Raw genomic sequence first — 15,759 nt, 5'->3', positions numbered from 1 at the left:
TATATTAAAACTTATATTCCAATAAGTTGGAAAACCTAGAAGATATTGACAAATTTGTAGACACCTCATCTACCCAAACCAAACTAAGAGATAGAGTAAGTCTAAACAGATAAATAACAAGCAGAGAATTAAGCAGTAATAAAAAGCTTTCCAACAAAGAAAATCCCAGGACCAGATGGATTCTCAGCTTAATTTTACCAAACCTCTAAATAACCAAAAAAAAAAAAAAAGCTTAACACCAAAAAATATAAATAAATAACCAATCAACAAATGGGCAAAGGAACTGAGCATGCAATTCACAGAAGAAGAGATATAAATGATCAACAAATATATGAAAAAAGGTTCAACATCTCTACAACAATTAGATAAATGTAAATTAAACCTACAATAGATTTCATCTCACTCCAGTTAGAATGTCAATGATCAAGAATACAAGTGACAATAAATGTTGGCAAGGATGTGGGTAAAAGGGTACACTCATACATTGTTGGTAGGACTGCAAATTGGTATAACCACTCTGAAAGCAGTATGGGGATTCCTCAAAAATCTAGGAATGGAACCACCATTGACTCACTTATCCCATTCTTTGGTTTATACCCAAAGGACTTAAAATCAGCATACTAGAGTGATGCAGTCACATCAATGTTTATAGTAGCACAATTCACAATAGCTAAACTATGGAACCAACCTAGGTGCTCTTCAATAGATGAATGGATAAATAAAAGCGGTTTATATACACAATGGATTATTACTCAGTCATAAAGAAGAATGACTTTATGACATCTGCTGGTAAATTAATGGATTGGATCTGAAGACTATCAGGCCAAATGAAATAAACCAACTCTCTCAAAAAACTAAAGTCAAATGTTCTCTCTGATATGTGAATGCTAACAACACAACAAGGGGGTGGGAAAGAATACAAGTTCGGTGTATTAGACAAAGGGGAAAAAAGGGAAGGGAGGGGAATAGGAATAGGAAAGATAGTGAAATGAATCTGACATAACTTTCCTGTGTACATATATGAATACACCACAGTGAATCTCTACATTGTGTACATCCACAAGACTGAGATCCTGCGTGGGCTTTCTTATCCAGCAAGGAGGTCCACAAAACAGGAGAGTGTGGCTGCGGAGTCGCTAATCAAGACCTCCAGAGACCAAGCAGGAAGCAGGTCTGATTTTATTACAGTTACTCAGGCAGTAGCTAAGCAGATTACCAATACAGTTTCTGGCCAACTGTCCTTGCAGCGACCAATCGAGGAGTGAGATGTGGAGCAAGAGCAGGGACTGCAACACGTGGTCTCATGCCCAGAGCTGTGCCTATGGGGTAAACAGTTTGCCACTCACACGCCTGGCATAGGGGAGTGGTTTGCCACTCAGATGCCTTAACGTATCCCATGATTGCAGTCCTCTAAGCACTTGTCCCCACATGATCCTATTAGAATAACATATACTCCATGTTTTTATAAATATGTCAAAATAGACTCTACTGCCATGTATAACTAAAAAGAACAACAACAACAAAAGAACCAATACCAATCCTCCTCGAATTAGTCTATGAAATAGAAAATAAGAAAAATTCCCAAATTCATTCTATGAAGCCAATATCACCCCAATGCTAAAACCAGATAAGGACACACTAAAGAAAGAAAAGGACAGACCAATATCCTTGATGGATAGAAATGCCAAAATCCTTAAATAAATTTCAGCAATATGCATTCAATAACATATTAAGAAAACTGGATCTCATGATCAAGTTGGTTTCATTTGAGAGTTGAAAGTTTTGTTCAATAAATGTAATTCATCCTATCACTCATGCAAATCAATAGTTCATCATATAAATAGAATTAAGGAGAAAAATCAAAAGATCTTCTCAATCAAAATCATACTTTGACAAAATTCAGTACTCATTCATGATAAAAACACTGAAGAAACTAGGGATAGAAGGACCTTACCTCAAACCCAAAGTCAACATCACACTAAATGGGGAAAAGCTGAATAAATAGAGAAAAGCATTTCCTCTAAAATCAGAAACAAGACAAGCATCTTCACTCTCACCACTTCTATTCAACATAGTTCTTGATTTTTTTAGTCAGAACAAATAAGCAAGAGAAGGAAATTAAAGGGATACAAATAGGAAAAAAAGAAATAAAAGTATTAGTGTTTATAGTTAATAAGATAGAAGACTCCCCTCCCTACTACACACAAAACTGCTACAGAAGACTTCTAAAGTAGGTAACAAATATAGCAAAGTATCAGGATACAAGATTAACATTAAAAACCTAACAGCTTTTCTGTACACAAATAATGAACCAGATGAAAAAAAAACAGGAAAACAATTCCATTCACAATAACTACACCAAAAATAATAATGAAATAAAAGGAATAAATCTAACCAAGGAAGGAGGTGGGAGATCTCCACAGTAAAAATTGTAGAACACTACAAAAGAAATTGAAGACGGCATTAGAAGATAGAAAGAAGACCTCGCATGTTCTTGGATAGGTAGAATTATATTGTCAAATGGCCACATTGCCAAAACCAATGTACATATTAAAAACAATTCTCACCAAAATTCCAGTGAAATTCTTCACAACACTGGGGGGAAAATAGCCCTAAAATTCATATGGTAGATTAAAGGACCCAGAATAGCCAAAACAATACTGAGCAAGAAGAGCACAATGCCTGATCTCAAATTATACTACAGAGTTTTGCAACAAACACAACATGATACTGGCATAAAAACAGACATGAAGACCAATGGAATATAATAAGAGACGCAAAACCAATCCCACACAGATATCGTTGTCTCATCTTTGACAAAGATACCAAAAACACAAAGTGGAAGAAAGACATCCTTTCAAAACACAGTGCAGGGAAAACGAGATAGGCATTTGTAGAAGAAAAAAACTAAACCCCTTTCTATCACCCTGCATGAAAGTCATCTCAAAGTGGACCAAAGTCAATTAGAAGAAGAAAAGCTTATTTCCATGATATTTCCAGGATCATGGTTTCAGAGGTCTCAGTCCATAGACGGCCAACTCCATTCCTCAGGGCCCAAGGTAAGGAGCACATCATGGCAGAAGAGTGTGGTATAGGAAAGTGGCTCAGAACATGGAACCAAGAAGGGGAGTGGGGGAGTGCACTGCTCAACAGGGACAAAAATATATACCCCAAAGACATATCTCCAGGGACCTACCTCCTCCAGCCATATCCTACCTCCTACAGTTACCATCCAGTTAATCTCTAGGAAGGGATTACCACACTGATTAGGTTAGAACTCTCACAACCCAATCATTTCAACTTTAAACTTTGTTACATTGTCTCCCACATGAGTTTTTTTTTTGGGGGGGGGCACCTCATATCTAAACTATAACACTAAGTAGCTCAGGTATTTTGTTATAGTGATGGAAAGCTAATTAACATGGTAGGTAAATAGGAAAGACATGTTTCTCATTTATCAATCTTTTAATAAAAGTCAAAAATAGACTGAAGCAAAATTAATAACAATATTGTGAGGCTTATAAAATAGAATTAAAATATATAACAACAATACATATAAAAGGTAAAAATGAAAGTAAAGTGTTGTATGGCTGCAGTACTATATGTGAAGTTACATATTATTTAAAGGTAGACTATGATAAGTTTTAATTTTTTAAAGAGGAAACTTTCTAGATTGATGAAAATGTTCTATATACTGAATGTAGTGGTATATGGCTGTATGTGTTTGTTAAGGTGCTACCCTTAAAATGAGTGAATTTCATTGTAAATAAATAATACCTCATTAAAGCCTTTTAAAATGGTATTTTAGAGGCATAAAATGAAAAATTATTGAGGAAAATTTAAAGAAAAATAAATTGAGAAGTATTCTGGGTTCAAGAACAGGAAGTCTCAATATTATGAGGAAATCAATTGTGTCCAAATTAATTCATAGAAACCTCTTCCTTAGAATGTTTTATTAATAAACAAAAGAAGACTAGATATTTTACCATGAAATAATTATGTTTTTTAATATTTTGCTATAAAATAGGTATATTAAGTAAATCTTTTTAAATGTGCCTAGGCTGTCTTTTGACATCCTTTCTCCAGAAATTAGAAAGGAAAACTGAAGAGACTTTTTTTTAAAAAAATGCCATATCTTACTATCAAAATAAGCATGAAATATAATTAAAAAATAAAATTAGATGGGATAATGAATCTAGAATAAGAGAGGTAAAGCAGATGTTGACAGTTTCTCCCTCATGATCCTGCAGGCTTTACTTTACCACCACATTGTATCCAACACGAGGTTTGGAAGAAAAGCAGAAATTAAAATATTTTCACATTTCTGCACTGAATGGAAAAGAAAATAATCTTATTTCAATAACATTCCCAGGTACTGGGGCTGCCACAGCCACAGATGTTGTCTACATTATCTAAGACAATAATATCTTAAATACCACTTTCAGAGAGATATATCCTTGTGCCTATATGGCTTTGTCCCAACATAAATGACAAAACATAGGACCAAAATGACTTCTGCCGCGCGCGGCGAAATGGACCGAGTCCGGCGGGAGACGTCGGGGTTAAAAGAATTCACAGGACACCAAGGTTCTTCATCCAGGGAGAGTCTGACTTTATTATCTCAGCTCATACTTATATATTTCTTTCAGATAGAATGGAAAGTCACTAGTAGGCGGGAGCAAGGAGGAGGGGAAAACAGGTGGTTCACGTCGACTCATAATGAGCCTTCAACCAGGAGCCTTATCAGACCCAAGCAGGTCAGGGCGTCCCCACATGACCATTATAGGCTGAATATGAAAACAGACACCACAAATCTTTCAAGGCCTTGGGAGCTGGCCTCTTTGACGTGCACAACAAGAAACCAGGGCCGGCACCAAGCCCCGGGGGCCAGGGGGGATCCGAGCCAGCAGACTTCGTGTTTTTCTCCAACTTTCTTGGGATGCAGCATGTGTGTATGAATGGTTACCACAATCAAGTTACTAAAATATCCACCATTTCATATGGTGTGTATGTGTGTGTGCGTGCGTGCACACACATGCATGTGGGTGTGGTAAGAACACTTCAAATCTACTATTTTAGAAAATTTCAAGTACACATTATTAATGACTGATCACCATGCCATACATTAGGTCTTCAGCACTCATTCATCTTATAACTGAAATTTTTACCCACTGGCCAATATCTTCTCTTTTCCCCAACCCCTAGTTATTGGTAACTATTATTCTATTCACTGTTACCATTAGTTCAATGGTGTTTTTAAAAAATTTCCCATATAATTTCTTGATTAAATATTTCTCCCATTTGTGTGGGGTTTTTTTGTAAGTTATGGCCTCCAGGTAGTTGTCAGACTAGCTGGTGTCCTAGATATCCTAAAGCCAAAAATTTCCCTAACTGCTTACTTCCCCTCAGGTACTTTTGTGTCTTTGCTATGGATTTTGATAATGGTAATGTAGTTTTAATTGACCAATGAATTGAGTTTACTTATTTTTATTGTGGTAACCAACTTGGTGCTCACAGGTATTTTTTCTATTAATATTTTGCATGTTTGGCTGATGATGCTATTACTATGAATCTGATTAATTCTATAATTCAAAAGTAGAACCTATGAGAAACTAAATCAATTTCTGAAGTTCAGGAAAAAAAATTCACTTAAGTTCATCCCAGGGGATTTTATCTTATGATATAGCTTCTAAACTCCACTTAAAACTGTATTCTTATCAACTCCTTCCCTATATTGAATAAATGGATTCACTTACTTGATTACTAATTTCTTCTGAGAACATTCTCCTATTAAAGTATAATATGCTTCTCAGTCTCTGGTTCTAGAGAACCCAATCAAAGAGATTTCCTCTCAGTTTCTCTAACCCACTGAAAAAGGGTGGTTCTCTGATTTGTGATTTCAAGAGAAACTTTGCTCAGCTTTACTCTTTTCCCCTTTCTTACCTTCTCATAGACAGAGTAAATGTTAGTCTATTCATTTGTCTATGTAATAAGATTAATAGAACAAGTTCTGCCCCTATACTGAGCCATGTGTGGTTGCTCTATGCTGTCCCTGATGGGATAGGTTATTACATTTAATTCAGGGGGAGCATTTGCTTACTCATGATTCAAGAGAGCTAGTGTCTATATGTTCTTTATGTTCTACCTTGTATTATTATTATTATTATTATTATTATTATTATTATTATTAATTTTAAAATTGAAGAATATCAGCAATAAATTTGTATACAATTTCTCTAATTTTTGTTTGCATAATTTGTTGGATTCATAGTTTGGTCATAAAAGAGAAACTCATCTGCTCTTACCCTCTTCCTCACCTGATGTAAGCAAATGAAATGAGAGAGAGAGAGAGCACGCGCTAGAGAGAGCGCAAACAGAAGAGTGTGTGTATTAGTGAAATTAATATTTATATATTATATATAATATATATTATATATAATTTAATATATAATAAATAAGTGTATAAGTGAATATACATATATATAAATGTTTCTAAATTCCTGGGATATCTTTGGATTGATACACAAGAAATTGGTAATAACGGAAGTTATAGTCATATGGAAACTGACTTGTCAGTGGTTAGACAATTAAATACAAACCATGTCTCAGTGCTCTCTGTTCTTTTCTCTCCCTCTCTCTTTCTTAACAGAAACATGACATACACACATGTTTATATACACTCTGTTGGATCTTACACACCCACCAAAGGTCCATGTGACAACAAGCTTGGTTACCAGTGTTACTGGGAGGTGGTGGTACCTTTCAGAGGTGGGATCTAATGGGTAGTCTTCAGATCACTGGGCCTGTACCTTTGAAGGGGATAGTGGATCCCCCATCCCTTCCTTTCTCTTTCTTTCACTTCCCAGTCACGAGGTGAGCACTTTTTCTCTGCTACGTGCTTCGACCATGATGTGCTGCCTTGCCACAGGTCTATGAGCAACAAAGCCAACTGATCATGAGCTGGAATCTCTGAAACTCTGGGCTAAACTTTTTCTCTTTATAAAACTGATAATCTGTGTTAGACTGTGTTAGCTTTCCATCACTGGAGCAAATACCCAGATAATTAAGGGTATTGGAATTGAATTATGGGAGTCAATCAGAGGTGTAGAGAAGTAAAGAGTCTTAATGGATGCAGCCCATGGGGCATTGCTGAGTAGTTAAAACCAGACTAGATGCATCATTGCTATCATCAAATACTAAAACCACTGTGCTGAGTGGAAAATGCAAAAAATGAATAAACAAATAAGTACAAAAACCCAGAGTAATCCATTTACATAATTCCATTTACATAAATCATACAAATCAACAATATACAAGGACATATTCAAATGGAAGTCTATGCAGTAAACATAAAAATAAATGAAGTGTGATTGCAGAGATCAATAATGAAAGAATGTCATGCATTTAGGAGTGTGATAATACAAAGTTTCAACCAAACAAACAAAACCCAATAGCAATAATAATAACAAACAATTGTGGTATTCAAAGTGGGTACATTAGCAAAATAACAGAATAGGAGGTCATCTGTTCATATTTCCCAGAACAAGAATTGGGCAATCATCCATAGAAAAGTTTCTTTTGGGAACTCCTGGTAGAAGTTTGTGAAAGCCTGGTGGAGCCTAAGTTCTAGGAATATTGTTTTGAATGTGCAAACCAACACCCAGGTGGCATACCCAGTAATCATGCTCCTGGGTTCATTCTCTGAAATAGCCCTATTCCTCCAAGGGCCTGGATTCAGCACATTTTGGCCTTGATTCTGCAACCAAAACTGTCTGCCAAGGGGTCAGGAAGAATAATGCACAATAGTGCTTTGGCAGAAAGGCCTGTGTGCCTGCCAACATTGATCTTGACAGTGGACCTGAAAATTACCCTTTAATTTGGTCCCAGTCCTCCTCAACTGTGGTGCCAGTTTACAAAGGGACCCAGAGAGAGACTGCTCATATCTCACACCTGGAAATACCTGTTCATCTTTCTGAATTTCTGTTAGAGATCACCAACTTCCAACCACAAAGGATCCTCAGGGGGCCTGATATCAGCTCTGGCCCCTTTAGTTGGTGAGGTGTCCATGCAGGTAATTTATAGGGGATGGTAGTGGAACCCAGTTGGGCCACTGAAGGGGCATACTGGTTTCTGCCCCATAACATATCCTGGGGTGCAATCTCAGCTTCTGCCCCATTCCCTGCTGTTGGAGACTGTTCCAGGGGTCTGCTGGGAAGTCTACCTGTCTGGGTCACTGAAGTAGACTCTCCAGTATTTATCGCACAGCAGATCTTCAGGGAGCAAAAAACAGTCTTGGCTTCTGTTCCTCCTACAGAAGAAAATGAGACATCCTATCCATGTATAGAATATCTGGGAAGTATGTGCAGCCAACAGGATAGGTTTCTGGACTCAGATCTGTGGTCAGCTTTGCCACATAGCTTGGGTATGCTCCTTGGGTCTTGCTGAGGTTCCTTCAGATCAAGATACTGTATCAACTTCAGACCCCTGGTGAGTCTCAGAGCAAACCTGGACCTAGGGCACCCTGTAGAGCTGAAATGGCTGCACCAGTCATAGGCTCTTACAACAATCCAGAAATGGCTGCACCAATCATAGGCTCTTACAACAATCCATCCATTTCTTTTCTTTTCTTTTTAATTTTTGTAGTTGCAGATGGATAGAATGCCTTTCTTTTATTTGTTTATTTATATGTGGTGCTGAGGATTGAACCCAGTGCCTCATGTATGCTAGGCAAGGGCTCTGCCACTGAGCTACAGCCCCAACCTAACCATCCATCCATTTCGATTTGTGAATAGTTCCATTTAAGGACAGGCATAAAACAAAGCCAGACTATGAAGTCTGGAGTAAACAATTATTCAATGCACAGGCCCTGGCATCCACAAGCACCAGGAACAATCAGTAAATTACCGTCCCAACCAAATAGAAAAAAATAAGATGTTTGTTATAATCCCAAAGAGATGGAAGTGAGTGCTTTGCCACATAGGGAATACAATATAGCTATGCTAAGGAAGCTCAGGAAATTTCAAGAAAATACAGAGAAACAATTCCAAAATTTATCAAAGAAACTTGAGATCAAAATAATAAAAATAAATAAATTCTGGAGGTGCAAATACAATAAAGGAATTGAAAAAATAATAGCATCAGCAGAAGAATTGATCAAACCGAAAAAAACAAATCAGTGAACTTAAAAACAGCCTATTTGAAAATACAAAGCCAGAGGAGAAAAACATAAATGGGAATGAGGAACAAAGAAAGCTTATGGGGTCTAAGTGATATTGTAAAAAAAGAGCACTGGAGTTCAAGAAGGAGACTATAAGACAAAGAAGTAGAAAGGTTATTCAAAGAAGAATAACAAAAACCTTTCCAAACCTAAAGAAAGATATAAATATCCAGGTACAAGAAGATCAAGTCACCAACTGGATTCACCTCCAAATATTATAATTTAATTCTTAAATTTTGGGGGGAAGATGGCCAACATCTCATTGGGGGGTTCTTCTGCCCAGAGGAATCCAAGCCACCCTAAAAAGCCTCCCTAAATCTTAATATCACAAATAACTAAGCCACCCCTAAATCTTAATATCTCAAATAATTAACAAATAATAAAGCACAAACACTCAGAAATATATTCACAAAAGTGAAGCCCTTGATAGATCTAGTCTACATGGGTTCTTGAACTAGACAAAGACAAAATGGCTCCGGTGGTGGTTTATTTAAGGGGGTACATCAAAGGCAGGGGTAAGGTTTCAAGGGCCGAGTCTTGCTTTGTGATGTCTTGCCGTAAGCAGGTTGATTGACATCTTGGTAGGTCACACCCATCTCAGGTGCTGTGTGGGATCTTAGGAGAACTTGAGGGGAAAGTTCACCTGCCTCAGGTGGTCAATCCCTGTGCCTTAGGGAGTTCCCAGTGCCAGACTTATCCCCTCAGGAGGTTATGATGCGCAAAATAGTTCACATAGAGGCCACAGATGGCTGGTGACACTTAGAGGTCAAAGACAAAGAAATGATTCTGAAAGCAACCAGAGTAACATAATTACCTTGAATGCAAATTCTCAAGTTAAAATATACGGATAAACACAAAACCCAACTGTAGGGCTGGGGATGTGGCTCAAGCGGTAGCACGCCTGGCATGCATGCGGCCCGGGTTTGATCCTCAGCACCACATACAAAGATGTTGTGTCCGCCGAAAACTAAAAAATAAATATTAAAAATTCTCTCTCTCTCTCTCTCTCTCTCTCTCTCTCTCTCTCTCTCTCTCCCTCCCCCCCCCCCATTCTCTCTTAAAAAAAAAAAAACCCAACTGTATGTTGCTTATATTAGATTAAACAGACTTTAGGCCAAAAACTGTAAAAAGAGACAAAGAAGACAACTGTAGAATGATAAAAGGTTTAATATGGTGAGAAGATGTAACAATTTAAAGTCTATATGCACCCAACACTGGAACATCTAAATATATAAAGCAAATTTTGACAGACTTAAAGCGAAACATAGACCTTAAAATGAAGATGGTAAAGGATATCCCACCTTCAGCAATAGAACATCCAGACAGAAAATCAACAAAGAAACATCAGAGTTACACCACACTCTATACCAGATGGACCTGACAGAATGTTTCATCCAATGGTTATACAATTCAACAGGACATGGAACATTCTCTAGGTCAGATTATATGTTGAGGCACACAATGAGTCTTAACAAAATTTTTAAAAATTAAAATCATATCAAATATCTTTTCTGACCCCAGTGGAGTAAAACAACAGGAACTATGAAAACCATACCAAAAAAAATGGAAATAAAACAGCCTGCTCCAGAACAGCTAATGGGTCAATGAAGAAATTAAAAGGTAAATTTAAAAAATTTTTGAGACAAACAGATATGGAACACAATATACCAAAGCCCACATGATATAGCAAATGTAAAGTCTTTTTTTTTCTCTCCCAGTGCTGGGAATCAAAACTAGGACTTTGAGTATGCTAGGTAAACCCTGTACCATTGAGCTACATTTGCCCACAAATGCAGTTCTTAGAGGGAGGGTTATAATTATAAATGCCTACATTTAAAAAGTGAAAATAAACAATCTGGGAGCAAGAAAATAAGAACAAACTAAATCCAAAGTTAGCAGAAGGAAAGAAATAAGATCAGAGCAGAAATAGAGACTAAAATAGAGGCAAAATAGAGACTAAAAACCATATCAAAGATAAATAGAATATATAATTGAACTTCTCTTAGGAAACAAAATTGACAAAAAAAGAGGGATAACTCTAAATCACAGATGTAAAAGAGGACATTAGAGTGAATACTACAGAAATATAAAAAGTTGTAAGAGACTTTTAATTAACAACAAATAAGAAAACCTGAAAGAAATGGATAAAGTCCTGGGCACATACAACCTACCAAAAGTGAATCACAAAGAAAAAGAAGACCTGAACAAATCAGCAATAATTAAATCAGTACTAAAATGTCTCCATCTGATAAAAGTTCAGGACCTGATGATTTCATGCTAAATTCTACCAAACATTTTAAGAAGAACTAATCTTTTCAAACTATTATAAAATTTTAAAGAGGGAATTTTTTTCCAATTCAATCTATGAGGCCAGCCCTTATGGTAAAACCAGACAAGGACACAACAATAACAAAAAGAAAATAATAGATCAGTATCCCTATTGAACATAGATGCAAAATTCCTTAATTAAATATTAGTAATTCAACAGCACATTGAACAGATTACTCCCCAGGATCAAGTGGTATTCACCCTGGGGATGCAAGGATAGTTCAACACAAGCAAGTCAATAAATGTGATGCACACTAGATCCGAATGAAGGCTGAAAACAATCCGATCATTTCAATAGACTCTATTGATACAATACATTTGATACAATTTAGTATCCCTTCAAGATAAAACTCCCAACAAACAGGAATAGAAGAAACATACTTTAACACAATAAAGGCAATGTATGACAAATACACAACTAAGATCATACTCAACATTAAAAACTTGAGAGCTTTTCCTTTAAGATCAGGAACAACACAATGATGTCCACTCTCACCACCTCTGGTCAACAGAGTGCTGGAAGTCCTAGCCAGAACAATTAGGCAAAAGAATAAAATAAAAGATATCTAAATTTGAATAGATGAAATAAAATTTTCTTGTTTTCAGTGACATGATCTCAGGGTTCTAAAGTCTCCACTCCATAAAAAAAATTAAAAAAAAAACCTTTAGTACTAATGATCAAACTCAATAAAGTTTTAGGATTAAAAAGTTCAACATAGAATAGTCAGTAACATTTCTATGCACTAATAGTGAATGATCAGAAAAAGAAATTAAGAATACTATCTTATTTACAATAGCTACAAAAAAATCTACAAATAAGCTTAGACAAAAAGATAAAATCTCTACAATGAAAACTATAAAACATCGATGAAAGAAATTGGAGAGAAACCCAAGTAAATGGAAAAACATCCTGTATTCATGGATTGGAAGAATTAATATTGTTTACATAGTCATACTACCCAAAGCAATTTATAAATTTAATGCAATTGCTATCAAAATACCAATGACATTATTGACAGAAATAGAAAAAATGATCCTGAAATTATTATGGAACCTTAAAATATCTCAAATAGTCAAACCAGTCTTGAGCAAATAGACCAGAACAGCATAATACTGGCATAAAAAATGACATATAGACTAATGGAACAGATTAGAGACTCCCCACCATGGATTTATACCAAATGACTTTTGATAAAGGCACCAAGAAAGCACATTGGATAAAGAATAGTGTATTCAATAAATGATGCTGGTAAAGCTGGATATAGAAGAATGAAATTAGATCCCTTTATCTCATTATATTAAAAAATTAACTCAAAATGGAATAAATACTTACATATAAGAACAAAAACTTTGAAATTGCCTGAACAAATATAGGGAATATACTTCATGACATTGGTTGGACACAGATTTTTTAAAATAATATTTCTAAAGTATGGGTAGCAAAAGCAAAAATAAATGGAATTACATCAAACTAAATTTTTTGTACAGCAAAAGAAATAATTCACAGAGCAAAGATACAGCCTATAGAATGTGAAAAATATTTGCAAACTGTATATCTGACAAGAATATTCAAGGAACTCAAACAACTCAATAGCAAAAAGTAACATGAAATTACTCAATTAGAATGTCTATTTTCAAAAAGATCAAAGCAAACAGAAAAACAAGAACTGGAGAAAATGTAGGGAAAAGCAAACACTAACACACTGTAGTGGAGATGTAAATTAATATATCCACTATGGAAAACATTATGGAGGCTCCTCATAAGACTAAAAGTAGAATTACCATATGATCCAGCAATCCCACTACTGGAAATATACCCAAAGAAGTTGAAATGTCAAATAGAAATCTATACTCTCATGTTTATTAAGACACTATTCACAATAGCCTAGATATGAAATCAATCTAAGTATCCATCAACAAATGAATTAATTTTAAAAAATGTATTTACAATTGAATATGACTCAGCCATAAAAAAATACAATCCTTTCTTTTATGATAATATTGATGAACCTGATGGCATTATGTTAAGTGAAAAAAAGCCAGGCAGGCATCAAAGAACAAGTACTGCCTGATCTCATTGAAAGGTAGAATCTAAAAAAAAAAAAAAAAAGCTAATCTCATAGAAGTAATGAGTAGAATTGTGGTTACCAGAGGACATATGGTGGGGAGGAAGGCTGGTCAATAGATACAGTTATGAGAAATAGTTATGTATCCTATTGCACAGTAGAGTAACTATAGTTAACAATAATGAATTGCATTTTTTCAACTTACTTGAACAGAGAATTTAAATGTTCTCATCTCAAAGAAATAATAAATGTTTGAGGTGATAGATATGCTAATTATTCTGATTTGATCATTATGCACTATTATGATTTGGATCTTTAAGTCCCCCCCCCACCAAATTTATGTGTTAGCCAAAGTAGAATGTTCAAGGTGAACTGATTAGATTATGAGAGCTGTAACACACCAATGGATCAATCCACTAATAAATTAATAATTTGAGTGGAGTATTAGGTGGTAACTGTAGGTAGGTGGGGCATAGCTGGAGGAAGTAGGTCACTGTGGGCATGGCCTGAACTATATCTGTCCATGACCTTATCCCCCACCCCCATCTCTACTTCCTGGTTGCCATAGCAGAGCAGCTTTCCTCTGCCACATCCTTCCACCATGATATTCTACCTCACCTCAGGCCCAGTGCAATGGAATGGGCCAAATGAACCTCTGAAACTGTGAGCCCAACCTAAACTGTTCTCCTGTAAATTGTTCCTGTCAGGTTTTTAGGTCACAGAGACAAAAAGCTAACACATACATGTATCAAAATATCATACTATGCCTAATAAACTTGTAAAATTATTAGGTGTCAGTTAAAAATAAAACAAAACTTAAACCAAGTTAATGAGTTGAAAGCTTGGCCTCAGGCTATGCCTCCAAGGAGTACAAGGCACCAACCCAACTATCTCCTGGGATCCACTCAGCTGCCCATCCCATGGCTACTTAAATCTACCAGCTCCTCTGGTTGGTTGAACCTAGGAATTCTGTTTTAATGATATTCTCTGTATTTAGAATGACATGGAATCTATGTGGGGAAAAGAAAGTAAGTGTGTGACTGGGAATGAGGCAAATTGCTCAAAGAGTTAACAGAGACTTGTAACTCCTGGATTTATATTGGCTCTTTTCAGAGGGCATAAGTAAGTCTGAGTTCAGAAATACTTCTGAGAATTTTGACTGAGGGGTTTCTCAGAACTTCAGTTCATAGGGTTCTTTCAATTTTTCACAAATACTCCCAGAAAGAAAAGGAAAAAGGATTGTCTGCTCCTGGATTTGGACAACTGTGAAAAGGTTTCCTAGTGTCAGTCATGCTTACCCATCAAGGCAGAGAATCCAGCTCCTCTCTTCACCTGCACAAGACAGAGGTACCATCTCTGAATTTTCCAGGCTCTCTACCTGAATTGCTTACTTTTATTTCTTCCCTCTCTGCACATTTCACTTGCTTGCTCTGGTCTTTCTCTTTAGTCCTCACATCACCTAATTTGTTTTACTCATAGAGCAAACTATCACACCTACCTTTGATCCTTACCTGCATCTTATTTCTCTGCTCCTTGTTTTAATTGCTTTGATACTGAGCAATTAAATCTAGAGTGGTTGACAAGTTAGAAATACAAGACTTTGTGCATTAAATCAGTGCTGAGCATCATTCATAAATGATCTAACTAAATTCTCACAGTTTTGCAAACAATGTTGTTATCCCCAGTGTAAATTTGGGGAAAATGAAAAAAATAGAGAGTAGTTAAAAGCTTTATAAAGTGCACACAGAAATAAATAGTATAAATAGGACTTTACATCTTTCTCCAAGCCCATTTTCATTTCCTAATGCTGGATTCTCTCACCTCATCCCCAGAGCAGAGTATAAGCATTTCCTGAAATGCTGCAGGAAGTCAGAAAACTACCTCTGAGAAGTATGCACGCTGTGATGGGAAGAAGTGATGGCATGAAGAACAAATTTTAACCACTCAATTATTCTAAATTGCCTGTTCCAAACCCCATATCTGTTGGTTCTATTTCTATGGGTTTCCCCTTTTCTATGAGTTCCAGATGGTTTCTGCTGTATGACCGTCCCCCATCTCTGTCCACTAGTGAAGCATATTGTGTACAGAGAGGGACAGGAAAAATTCTCCAATGAAATCATCCACAGCACTGTTCTACCTCTAGCTTCT

The sequence above is a fragment of the Spermophilus citellus genome (genome assembly GCF_964194105.1).
Source record: "Spermophilus citellus genome assembly, chromosome: 10".
NCBI lineage: Eukaryota > Metazoa > Chordata > Mammalia > Rodentia > Sciuridae > Spermophilus > Spermophilus citellus.
Note: the sequence above shows the minus strand (reverse complement) of the source record.